Source organism: Callospermophilus lateralis, chromosome 7 (genome assembly GCF_048772815.1).
Source record: "Callospermophilus lateralis isolate mCalLat2 chromosome 7, mCalLat2.hap1, whole genome shotgun sequence".
Taxonomy (NCBI): Eukaryota; Metazoa; Chordata; class Mammalia; order Rodentia; family Sciuridae; genus Callospermophilus; species Callospermophilus lateralis.
In genome coordinates this window covers 88,638,283-88,652,572 of record NC_135311.1, presented here as the reverse complement: position 1 = coordinate 88,652,572, position 14,290 = coordinate 88,638,283, and positions in this window count along the sequence as shown.

The window sequence follows — 14,290 nt, the reverse complement described above, 5'->3', positions numbered from 1 at the left end:
GTCCTCCCAGTGTAGCTAGACTGATTAAAGTTCTTCTGCTTTTCACCATTCCTGTTTGGTGTGAGTGGCTAGACTTGATTTGGGGGTTTCTCAGAGTTGGACCTCTGGACTAGGACTCTAATAACACTATTGCCAGACATTTGCATTTCTATCATAATGATATATGACAAAAGTATTGTTACTTTGCAGTAAAGGACACTATTAATTAAAATAATGCTTGTGAAGTACTTACCATAATAGCTCTCAACTCTGCTCATTAGAATCACCTCCTCATTTTGAGAGTTTTATTCAATACATCAGAAGTTATTAAAACAACACAGTAGCAACAACAATGCCACAGCCACCAACTAGACAACACTGATTGTCCACTGGAGGCTTTACCCACAGTAGGTAATATGTGTGTGTTTGCTGTTATTGGTAACATAGAAAAGCACTTCCCAAATGGTCTACAAGGAATACCAGAAGTATTAAATGATTTATAAAAATGCATATCTCTATCATGTATACATGGCCAATGATGCTTGATCTGTTTTCCTCTTCAAAACTCAGTGACACATTTGCTTATTGAAGTTAAGTCCTTCAGTAAAAAATTTTCTCACTTTTTAAATCATTTTTTTTGTGAATTCATAACCCTATTCTTAAATATCCATTGACATACTTTAAAAGTATAATTGAAAGAATCTATCCTGAGTAAAATTTCTAAAGGTGTAACTTATGCAGGAATACATAAATCAAAGTATACATAACATAGAGTTGTGTTATGTCTAACTTCCTATTTTTGTGACACAAAGTAATTGTTTCTCCTTATAAGATCCAAGATTAACTTCAGCAGCATATGATGTGATGGGATCATTTCTGCCATTTAACAGAAGAAGGAGAAAAGGAGGACGAGGAGAAGATGGAGGAGAAGGAGAAGAAAGAGGAGGGGAAGAAAAAGAAGGAGAAGAGGAGAAGAAGAAAGAGAAAAAGACAATAGAAATCTCTTTTCTGACTTTACTTAATTGCCTCAAAAAATTGTCCATATGTACTGTGGTATTGGCTGAGTTGTGTGTCCTTCAAATTCATACACTAAAGCCCTGAATCCTAATGTAGTAGCATCCCCTTTCTCCACAGAAAAGTCTTAACTGGGCTTCTCCAGAAATTTTCACCATGGCTGATTTTAGGAGTATCAGCAAAAGAGTCTCTGCAAAAGAGTTCAATGGAGATAGATTTCTTATTTTCATGTCACCCTGTTTTACTTGGCCACTGGCCGAGAAGATACAAGCAGTCCAGGTGGTGGAAACCCCCTTACTAGTTTTTCACAAATGTATCCAGTATAGTAGTTTGTAGAAATGTGCAAACAAGGCCTCTGGCCTAGAGCTGGGCTTCACAGAGATGACTACATTTCTAAGATAAGTTACCAATTGGGCTCCATGGTAACAGTGGCAGGGGGAGAAAAGGAAGGGGAGAAGAAGCTCCCCCGTTCTCAGGTGTTGTCCTTGAAGGGTTAACTTGCCCAAAAAAGTGAAAGAAAAAGCTGCTTTTATGTGAACTTCTGCAGACTGTAAACTTCTGAGCCCCTCCCCTTACATGCTGGGTATAAAACTCTGAAACTCCCTGTGTTCAAGGGATTGATTGATTACAGCAAAAGCTGTGCCCTCTGAATCTGGCTGCAGCCAAATTAAACTGTTTCCCTGCTATCTTCGGCAACACTAGTAGCCATGTAGAATGTGGGTGTATTCAGAGGTGATTAAGTAAGCACTTAGGATGGGCCCTCAATCCAACTTGATAGGTGCTGTTAAAAGAAGGAGAAACGTTGATATTGGATAGACACCAAGGGAGCAGGCAGAGAGGCAAGACTCTGTGAGGACACACAGAGATGTCCACTCTCTGCAAGCCAAGGAGAAAAGCTTCAGGAGAGATCAAACCTTTCCATTCCTGGACCTTGGACCCTGTAGAACTATTTGAAAACACATTTCTGTTGTTCAAGCCACCCAGTCTTTGGTACCTTGTTTTAGCAAACAAGTTGCTTCCAATTGGTCTCTCCCATTTTCTCTTGAACTTATTCCATTCAAGTTTTTACCCTTTCCTCTCTTCAAAATGGCACATCTCAAGGACACCACAGAATTTGATACATTTGATTTCTCTGTCCTCTTCAAAAATAAATTTTCTCTTGGCTTCTAGGATATCAGACTCCTCTGGTTTTTCTTCTACTTTTCTGACTAAGCTATCTCAGTCTTCTTTCTGGTTTTTCCTCATCTACCTGATCTCTTGAACAACCTTTCTCGCTCACCTGAGGCTTCTTATTTGCCTTCTTCTCTTCCCTCCCTCCCAACTCCAACACTATTATTATCTAAAATCTACATTGCAGATTTACTATTATTGTTTCATTCCTCTCACAGTGATGTGAGGAATTTGGGCCTGTTTTATCCATCACCTGTCACCAGCATCTAGAACAATATAGGACACATACTAATTGCCATGTCTGGGAAGTGGTTTATCCCCAAAGGTTCATGGGTTGCAAGTTGATCCTCCCGTATGGTGGATTTTTGGAGGTGGAAGCTTCAAGAGGTGGGCCTAGTATGAGATCTTGGGTCAGTTAGGGATGTACCTTTAGAACATATTGTGGACCCCAGTGTCTGTCTGGCTTCCTGTTTCAAGATATAATCTCTCCCCTACATGTGCCCCCTCTATGATATAATGCAACAAAGAGGACCCTAATCAGACTAACCTGATTACAAAATGATGTTCTAGAGTCTACAGAACTGTGAGATAAATAAACCTCTTTATAAAGTTAGCCTGCCTCAGTCATTTCAGTATACCAGTAAAAAATGAACTAATATACTAATAAGTTTGATAAATGCTTTTGAATAATTAAATTGGATAAAATCAATCAAATGCTCTTAGAGAAATGGTTTCTTGTCTGTTATAAAGTCCTCCTTTCCTCCCTATTCCTTTTCTAATGAACTCCTGCCCTAGACTCTGTTGAGAGCCACAACCAAGTCAAGATGGCGCCTGGCATTTTGCCAGAAGGAGTGGTTGAGAAGTAATGCCAGCGAGCCATTAAGATGATGATAATTAAGTTAAGCTGTGTATAATTATTAAGATAATGACTTATTGCTGTAACTGGATGATGCTAAATTGAAACAAGCTGTGTATTCAGTTGTGTATATAAACCTCTGCTGTCCATCGATAAGGCGGCTCCTGCTACCTCGGGTGCCCGCTACTTTTGAGTTCCCAAGTTTCCGTAGAGTTCTGGAGAGTTCCTGTGGGGTTCTGGCAATAAAGTAGTTCCTGTTTGAACCTACAAGTGGCTCGTGACCTCCTGGTTATTTTGTGCCCAGCCAGACTGCAGCAAGACTCTGTTTAGAGGCAGAGGAGGTTTATTTTAGTAACATTTTGGTAGGTTCTGGGCTAGTTTAGGAGCTCAAGATCTTCTCTGGGCATGATAAAGTGGGTACCCCCTTTAACCTTCATATGCTTGTTGTCACAAATATGAAAAAAATCCTAATTATTATTTTTCTCCTTAGGAGTGTGGAATAATGCATATAAGGTTCTTTACACAGTGCCTCTCACCCTGCAAACACTCCATGTAATCTTGCATCCTTTAATATGAGAAGAATTTCTATAGAATTGTTCTATAATTATAGGATCCCCCTCAGTCACATAGAAGAAGCACTCTAGCTACACAAGAGTAAGGAGACTTCAGAGATCCAAGGGTTAACTAGACTTTCTAGATGGAGGAGTGTCAGCACCTCATTTTTCCTTTTTCAAGGATTCACATAATATCCAAAGTGTCTCTTGTAATATTGTGTAAAAAAGAAGAAAGTCAATCTGGCATTGTCTCCAAATTTAAGATCTATGAGTCAATAAAATCCTTTTTGGAACAAAAATCCTTTCTTGGATGTTCACTATACCATAGTTAAATAACCAGGACATATTACATAGGAATTGTGATAGGGTCTATATTTTTATTCAGTTTAGAAAGGGAAAGGTGTAGCTTCTACTATAAAAAGGACTTTAAATAATTTTTTTCTATGCTGCATTCCCTTCTGTTTGCAGGAAAAAGCAAAGGGGTCTGTTTACAAGGCTATGGACCAGAGAGCTTGAAGTGTCCTAAGGGAACAGGCTTCAGCTTTAAGCACACAGACAAGAAAACCCAAACACAAGTTGTTAATACATGCAGGAATCCTACATTTTGCAGAGGGGTTTGGAGGGAACAAATCTTCTTAGTAATACTGACAATAAATATGTTGTTGAAAATGCATATTATGTATTAGTATGAGGAAAGGACTGGACATTTTGAAATTTTTAAGGGAATTATAATCAGATATACAAGCAAATGTAAGTCAGGGCCCAGTTAGAATAGCAAGTGGTTTAGTGATGAGGTTTCCAGTGTATTTTTTTTACAAGAGGTAATTTTTTTTATTTCTACAGAGCTACTAGCCTTGGTAAATGATGTCATATAAAACATAAGAGATGGACTTTGAATTCAGGCCAATGAGGTTCAAACTCCAGCTCTGTGACTTGCTGGCTGGTGAAGTTAGTTAACCTCTTAGGGCCTAAATTCTATTTTACATAATGCTACCTTCTTCACAAGGTAACTATAAAAATGAAATGAAATTATGTATAGAAAGTATTTAGCAGAGCACCTGCCATATTGTCAGTATTTGCAAGGTAGTGATGGCCTTGATGTTAACAATAGCCATAATTGTAAAGGGCCTGGAAAGAAGATTTTAGAAAGTAAGATTTTTGCTTCAACAAATGAACAGATGAGATGCAAATTCAGGAAAATATAAATACATCTCGGTCCCTAGATTGTACTGAAGGAAAAAGAGAATATCACAGCCTCACTGGTACTGCCAAAGACCTGGCTCTGGGGGACCTAACAAACAGGACTGGTCCCTGTCCTCAAAAAAACAAACAGAAGAGGTAATGGTAGAAAGCAGGAAAGCAAACTTGAATCACCATGACTATCCTGAGAAGGAAAAGTGACATCCAGCATCTCAGCTCTGACTCTGGGGTATTCACAGGAGTTTTAGACTTAAATAGTGAAGAACAGGGACAGTCATTAAAAAAAAAAAATTCCTCATTAAAAAAGAGGAATGCATAACTAAGCAATTACAATCAAATTGTGATCTGTTTGACCATTATCTCAGGTCTGGTTCTATGAGGTAGATCCAGAGAAGTCTTTATCATTTGAAGGTCCTTTGCAGGATGCAGGGTGCTTATCACTTAGGCCCATGTTCCTGGAAGGGGCACTTTAGTTCATTTAGTTCTTATGAGAGAATTCTCCTGCTTAGGGAATGGGGGACTCATCACAGGAGATTTCCTAAAAGGCATAGGACAATGCCAGACTTCCAGGCACCACATCAGGGATCTGAAACAGGAAGTTGCAAATCTCCCTACAAATCTGCCGTTGGTCTTGAAGGGAGATGAGATAAATTAGGTAAATTTAGGGTTAATAAGCCTTGTATTACTAGTTTTTAGATGAATATCCCTGAAAAGTGCCTGTGTGCAGAGCAGATCACAAAGTTTAAGGTAATAAAGGAGACAGATATAAAACAAAGCAGACATGCCACAGCTTATCCTGTTTTCAGTTACCCATTGGCATCTATAGGCCTCAGAGTCAGTGCTTTTAGCAAAAGTATTTCTCTGTTCTGTTATATCAACAGCATGCATGTTCTGCTATATTGGACTTTCTTGCTTAACTGAAGGGAGAATGGGTTTCCAAGTGTAACAAATGGAACCAACTCTCTTCCTGTGTACTTTGGACCTAGTTCATGTTAGCATGCTTTGCTCTCATCACTTGGCCAGCTAATGTCAGGAGATCAATGATAAACTTAATGAACTCTGACAAGCCTAGTTCTGGATCTTTAGAATGCCACAATCCTCTTTTATTGAGGTAAGCCCAATATCAGAAACAATCTTGGTAGATTGTTAATGATAGAAAAAAGTATATGCATACTTAAAAAAACAATCCTTTTGGGCCTTTAAAGAGAAAGAATTCATTTTGTAGGGATGTTCCACAGCTCTGTGAGGCTGGTCAGGTTTTAGTGTAGAAAGGATATGCAAGCTCCTGTTGTTCTTTGTTCAGATTTCACCAAACTTCAAGATGATGTTCCTCTCCCCCATGGAAATGCTACGTAAGATGATCATTTTTTTCCTAAATTGTTTATTAGAAACATTTTTAACATGGTTGAATATTTTTATCTACGCTACTAGGCTTCAAATCGATAAAATATTTTCCTGCTGATCCCCTAAAGCTCTAAAGCAAGGATTTCTATTCCATAATATGCCTCCACTCCTGAGATGATTACATTTTATGCTGGCTCATGGCATAAACTTTCAAAACCTCCAGCTGAGATGTCACGGCAGTACAGCTGATTTCTTGTATGATATACAGTGTCTGAGAAGTCTTTGTTCTCCTGGCTTCCCACTGGTTATCAGATTACAGATAAGAATAAAAGAAAAGCCTATAACAACCAGAGCAACACTGGGGTCTCTAATGATATTAGGGGTTACCTTCTCTTTTAGAGAGCATTTGTTATTTTAAAATGATCAGATCATCCAAATATGTCATGCTGGGCAAGTCACCTCAACTACAGACTGGGGCTTTGGCAAGCTTTCTTCCTGATCCAGGAGTTCATCGAATTCTTGACTGCAGGAAATCTATGTCCTGAGAAATTAGATGTCTGGAACAATCTTTAATCTCAGTGGATAGGTTTTTTTCCCCTCTTTGGAGTGCTGCCCAATTGTGAAGAAAAACCCAGTTTCCTTACAATTCAGGAAAAGAAAGCTGGTGCTTTTTAATTTTATATTTTTTATTCAAAGGCAAGTTTTTAAAGCTGTCCTATTAATCTGAAGGAAAAAAATACTTCCCATTTCCTGTAAAAAAAAAAAATAAAAAAATAAAAACTTAAGTTTATTTGATCTTCTTTTAAAATGGAAGAAAATCAACCGTTGAAACATTGTTTGGAAAGCACATAGGATACTGCAGCATCCTGGCTGGATATTCAGACTCTCAAAAGATTCAGAGCGATGTCTGGATTGATCAACCAATTTTCCTGTTTCGGAAGCTTCTTTGAATCTATTGTGCAACACATATAAAATTTGTTTTCCTTTCAAAGATGTTTTCTAATATCCATTGTCCTACAGTATCAGGCAGGGTGACAGCTTCCTATATGCACATGTAACGTACAGTTCTACATAAATGGGAAATCTGCCTCCTTTCTATCCTCCCCTCTTCTCCAAGATGCGATTGTCAGGTAGATGTGACTGAGCTGAATTCTTTGTTGTTTTTGTTTTTATTTTTTTTTTTTTTGCTATGTAAAGGTTATTTATTTAGAGTGTTATACTTACTATAGTTATAGTTTATAGATACAATTACTATAGTCATGGTAATTGGGTTCATCCTGATAAACTCAAACATGCATGGAAATCAATTTCAATTGATGATTTCCCTATCCAAGTTAAATTCTTTGGATTTAAAATATCTTTACTGAATCTCAGTTGTGGGCTTTTAATCCTAATGGGCTACATGGACAGATCTCACACACTTGGCTCACACAACACCTAGTTGGTAAAGGAAGTTGGTACGCAGCCATAGTCTCCACAAAGAACACTCAGGCAAACCATAGCAATTGTATGGGGATTGGTATGGGCTGAGATCACCACCAAGAAAAGATGCAGTCTATTTCAAATGGCCAAGTCTGATTGTTTAAAATAAATACTATTAGGCTGAAAAACATTCTGATTGGCAGTAAAATTTGAGTTTCTCATCCGTCCCTTGAAAAATCTCAGCTCATCTCATCAGACAAGAGTCAGTTTGTCCTATGGAAACCCATTGCACAAGGCTTAGGGGCTCTAGCCCCACCCAGCTGTTAATCCATTTGGCTCATGTTGCTAACAGGTAAGGTCATTCATCACGGAGGATTCGCAGATGATGGTGGAACACACTGTGCTTTCTTAAAAGCAGACCTTGAGCACTCTGACCATCAGCAATGTACTAGTCTGATTAGTCACAGTGGGAGAGATGCCCAGCTAATCCCTCTGATCAATCTCCATAACAGTGCAAAGACCCTGCGGGTGGAGCTGTCATAACTTCTACTTTGTAACCAAGAGTTGCCCAGGTCAATAGGTATATAGGTTCTGAGAGATAGCTGTAGATAGGACAGTGGGGAGCCAGCACATGGATATTTCAGAATAGCCACTCAAGCAGAGTAGATAGAACAACACAGAAGTTCAAGTGAGCCTAGAGAAAATGATCTGTAAGAGACTTTTCTCAGGTCTCATGGTTCCTCAGGATCAGATTTATGTGCTAAACCCATGCCTTGTGATTGCTTCTGCCCTGTGGTTGCTTCTGCCTTGTGTTGCTCTTGTAAATGCCTAACTGTGTGTGTACCAGGCACCACCTATGTTGATGTAAAGTCCATTCTGTTAGATATTAGTATTATGTCTGTCTTGTTTTAAGACAAATAAAATTAGGCAGAGGAGATTAAGTAACTTGCTCCAATTCATAAGTTAATACATACATAAGAGAATTCAAACCCTGTGTTTTTAATGGCAAAACTCAGTTGCCTAATTTCCTCTCTACTCTTTACCATTCTTTCCTAAAAATTCTTAGTTTCGATTGTTATTATCCCAGGGCAGGATTCAGCCTGGAGCTTTCTCACTAAAGAAGTTTTCTAGACTAGTGCATCATTAGGACATCCACTGGGGGCACTGGTTCTAATTGCTTGACCACAGGTTTCAACAGTGGTGGACCTCTTCGGACATGGGGTTGAAATCAAGAGCTTGGGCAAATAAGTACCATCAACATCTTGACACTGACTGAGCTCCAATTATTCCTAAGCAAAATGTTCAATGAAGAACAGGCATAGAGATATCATGTGTGTCTCATTGTCTGCTTGTTTCTGAGGTGGATTCACTGCTTCACTATTAGAGTATGGAATACTGTAATAGATCTTAAATTGCTGATATTTAATGAAGATACATATTCCCAGGCTCATGGGTCTTAGGTCATTGACATTGATATCATATATTCCTATTATGCTATTCCTAATAGGAAATACAGAATTGCTGTTTTTAAACTCTTAAATCAACAATGAAAGGGGCATAAGGAGATGAGGCAAGAGAGAGGAGTTAAAAATATTACACTACCTTAGAACAGATGGCATTTGTGAAGTTGATCTTCAGCTATAAATCCCCAATCTATGGCCTCTTTTCCCTCTGGCACCCCCCTTTGAGACTGCTAAGAGACAGTCCAATGCCTGTAAAAGCAAAACTGAAGGGCTTTTGTATTTAAAAAAAAAAAAAAAAAAAAAAAAAAAAACAACTTCAGGTTGCTTTTACTTGGTTATCAACACTCTTTGGTTTACTAAGAGCAAAATATTGAAGGAAAGGTGGACTTAAAGATGTTTGAGCTATAATACTTCACACAAGCAGCACAGTTGAGGGAAGAAGTGATGGTAGAGTGGGAATGTGTAAGGTTGGTATAGTGTCTAACACAGGTGCTTGCAAAAAATGAGCAAGAGTTATGGAGTAGGGGGTCAATGAAAGGGGATAGCATGCATTTTCACACTATATTCCAACCACAGTAATAGCTCAGAGTTATGAGTACATTTTTCAGACATCCTATGAACAAATATCTACAATATCTATGTATCTATCTATCATCTATCTATCTATTTATATAATTTTTTCCCTCAGTGCCCTGAAGTGAAGCTGTTTGGCTTTGAAATTCACCTCATTACTTATTGGCTCAGTTATGTTGTCAAAATTATCTTTGTGTTCCTCTGTATCCTTATTGATTAAAAACAAACAAACACTTTCACCAATAACAAATGTTATTATATTAAATATGAAGAGTAAAATAATTTACATGTGGCACCCAGTGAAGTTTCTGACACATGTAACAGTCAGTAAGTAATTATGTAGCAGAAATTCTCTACTTCTTTACTGACAAAATTCCAGCTGTGTTGATGCACAGCATACCCAGGTAAATGTTCACTTTTCAGCCTCCTTTAGTAGTAGTGATGTAGAGCAGCTATGTTCAATTTGTTGTAGGTAAAAATCCTCTGGAAGTTTCTAGAAAAGTTGACATTTGCCTGTTAAAAGAGAATGCATCTGACTGACGTTATACCTTCCTTATTTTTCTTCCTTGAATGTGGATCTAATGTCAGCAACTAAAGCCTCCATTTTTGACCAGAGCAACATACAAAAAAAAATTTTCAAGAAATTTGAAAAAATGTCATTCCAAACAGGATCAACTTTCTAAAACAATGCTATCAGACACCTAGCTCCAGGTTTCTTTTATGTAAGAAAAATACCCTTGTTTTTAAATGTCTTATATTGACCGTACCAGAAGTTCTGTTATTTGCAGCTGAAAGCATTCCTAACAGAATCATCTATCATTTTTTAAAATGCAGAGGCAGGCATTGTCTTATTTAAACTTTATAAAAATTCAGTATTATTGATGTTATTAAGACCTTTTATTTTCGTGTTAAAACTGATTTTTATAAGTTGAGGCTTAATAATAAAAAGTTACATTTTAGTATTAAAATAATGGTAGCAATAATAATATATGTTGTGATAAAATAATAGTGTAGCAAAAGCTCAGCATTTCAATGTGCCAATAGATTATATTTGTTTAATTTTCATAATAACTCTGTGCAAAAGGTACTGTTATAACCTTAATTTTATAGACAGAGGAACTGAGGCTTTGAAAGTTTAAGAAATTTACCTCAAGTTGCAGAATTGAGCTTTGGAGTCACATCTTTCTTACCACCAAGTTCAGGTACCAAACTACCTAACTAGTCTTATCTGTTTTCCTGCAGTTCAAAATGCTTTCTCTCTGGTCTAGGCCTTTTACATACTGTTCCTGTGGCTGGAACGGTTTTCTCCCAGCATTTTCTGGCTAAGTCTCATTTGTGTTTTCATACTTCAGCTTAAATGCATCTTCTTGGAATCCTTCCCTGACATCTGCTCCCCTCGGTGTGACTCATTTCCTCTCCCATTGTGCATATTTTCTCTTCATATTTCGTTTGTCGACCTGGCTAAATCATCAGAGTATTGGCTTCCTGATCTCTGAATCCCTTTTCTGTCCACTACCATTTTCCAATTTCTGGCTTATAGAAGACATTTGATCAAAAGATATCAGAGTTGACTGACTCCAGTTTGGATGCTGTGGGGAAGCTGGATCAACGTGAGTTTGGATAGAGGGAGTGATAGGCTCCATTGTGCAACTCACAAGACCTGAGTGTGGGTCAGTTCATCTCCTTCAAGTGAAGTCATGCAGGGTGTTTAAGCATTTACTGCAATCAGCTCTAGAGGGCTACTTAATCCATGGCCACAGAAAAAGAAAAAGCTCTGAAAAGGTAGCAATGTGTGTCTCTGGAAGGCAAGCCTAGACATGTGGTGGGAGTGAAAGAAATGTAGAATTACAAAAAAGAATCCCTCCCACGGATATCTAAAAATGATGTTCCTAGCAGCTTTAGGTATCACAGTTGTGCAGGCAGAAAAGTATTTGATTAACTCACTGGCATTATCTCTGGGGTGTGGGTGTCTCGGAAATCTGCATGCACAATATTCCTTTCAGATAAGCTACTGGCCATTGTTCACCATGTGCCACATCGAGGCCCTTCAGCTCACTCTGTCCACATACTTTCAAAATTGTTCCTCCCAAGGTTAAGAGAGCTGTGCTGTGTCCAGTTTGTGCCTGGCACTTAAGAAGAAGATAATGAGATTTAAGGATGACTCTATATAAAATTTCTGAATGTACCAGCATGAGGAACACACCCTACCTCCTCCGCTTCATTCTCTATACCCTGCTTCTCCTGAAGGTTTCAGATAGCTTTTCCTCATGTGGTGAATCAAACATGGTTCATCTCAGGACAGGGTTAGTTGCAGTGTGATATGGAAGCCTGCAAGGGCCACATTGTGGATCTGTAGAAACAATCAGATAAAGATGTGGTTTTATCCAGGTCCTTGCTATTCTGCTCCCTCTCTGCCTCTGGTTAAGAAACACTCTTTAATTGAATAATTCCTATTGTCAAATAAAAGGGCTTTCACCCAAGTTTAAGGAGAAAGCCAGGTAACAGGAAATCCAATGTGTGGCATGCTATTTCTATCACCATCCATGCCATTCTCTATCATATGATAATAGACATTTTTAGATCACAGAAATACTCAATAGGTTTATTTCTCTGTCACATTTCAGTCAACTGGTAGTGGGTGCAAGGACTAACAAATGTGAAGCTCTGTATTGGTTAATAGATATTATGCTCCACTGCAGAGATTGGCAAACTTCTTTTCTATAGGACCAGATAATAAATATTTTAGGCTTTGTAAGTTGTATGATCCCCTGTTGCAACTGTTCAGTTCTGTTTAATCCAAAACCAACAATAACAATGCATAAATGAATGGTGTGTCCCAACTTTCTTTATAAAGCCAAGTTGCAGAATTTGAACCACAGCTAGTACACAGCTTGTTGACCCCTCCAATGAGTAAAGAAAGGAGGGATTAGTGACACTAATGCCAAATATTTCCCATGCCAACTCTTGATTTACTGCATCCAAATCTTTTCATTTTCAGACTTATTGGTCCTTCCCAACAAATGAGAGGAAGCACAACTGCCGGTATTTTTAGGATAGTGATGCATTCTGGTTGTGAGCACACACTTTGGAGAAATTCAGGCTGTGATTTGGTTATGTCATTTTTGAAGTTGGGTTGATTATTACCCTCCTAGTGCCTCAATCACCTAGTCTGATAAATGAAGCTGGAAGTATCTGCCTTGAACATAAAAGGCCTTTAATAGATGCTTGGAATAAGTGCAGTGATTATTATTATTTTCCCTCTCTACAAACTGGAACTAACCTCACATATTTATGAGTATTAATAAAATAGCATATGTAAAACTTACAGCAGAATGCTTAGTACATAATGTTTAATGAATAACTATTATTCACATTATCATTTTATAAATAAGCAAAATTTAGAATAAATAATTTTGCCAAAGCTTTATAGTGAATAATACTGGAAGTGGGGCTGAAACCTAGGCCTTTGCATTCCAGAGATTATTCCCTGTGCACTAAAATGAGCAACTGTATGTTGGCATCTCTGAAAAAGGTTCAAAGTGAAACTCAAATAGAAACATTTTCTGTTTGAAGTGGTAGTAGTGTTAGACTGGGCTGTCTATTCATGTTATTGGTTAATTAATTTTTTTGGACATATACCTCGATTTGAGACACATCTTCTTTATGGATTAGTCAGGAGGCAGCCTGGCCTTAGGAGAAGACAGTCTTTAGAGTGTTAGGAGGAAGAGATTTTCTATTGTCTTTTCTACTAGAGATATTTCATCCTTCATGGAGACCCCATGGCCCTGAATGTTCTTGTTTTATTCCATTTTGATTGCATCATCTTGGCCCCAGCCGAGTGGGGAAATGCTAGACACATAAACTGAAGCACAGGACAGGCTGTGTGTCAAAGGGGGATTCAGGTCAATGAGAACAAACCTCTGTCTGTCTGTCTGTCTTGCTCTTGCTTCTACTGTGGAGTTCTCACTAAGGGACCCAGAAGAGAGCTGCCAGTTTGCTATGAACACAGAATTTCAAAGGTAAAGTAGAATTAGGACATGGAGAAGGGAAATATGGACCATATAAACTATTGGTAAACAGGGAAATGGTCATTAGAGAAAAGCAATGATTTACACAGGCAGAGAGGACGAGTACATTTCCTGGTTCAGTCCCCATTGGGTCAGCTGTCCTTAATTCATATTTCGGGATCTGTGTGAGAACGTACTGGACAGCCTTGTAACAACAACAGGCCCCAGGTTCACTGAGCTGGCTTTGTGACCTGCGGTCCCTTGCAAACCAAAGAGCTCTGGCTGCAATTGGGATGGCACAGAGGCAATGCCAGTGGGACAGGCATTGGAACATTTTTCTGTCTTTGCTGCATCCCATGCATGGATGAGAATAAAAGAAACACTCAGACCTTCAAGTCTTGTTCTGAGTATTAGAAAGAAAAAGACACAAGCCTTAGTGAATATTACTACATATTGAGGACTAACTGATCGCCAGCAACAGCTCCTGAAAGAGCCACACATGTTACTGCTTTGTTTTCCTCCCAAGTGATGCTTCAGATGATTTTCTGCCTCATTTCAATTTTATGATTACTCTAAATATTACTGCATATTATATGTGCCTAAATAATAATTAAGTAGTAAGAAGTGGGTATTTCAAATACTGTTTTAGTTCCTACAGGATTTTCAGAAAGCTTACTTGGAGTGTCATGATCAATTCATAAGGAGATA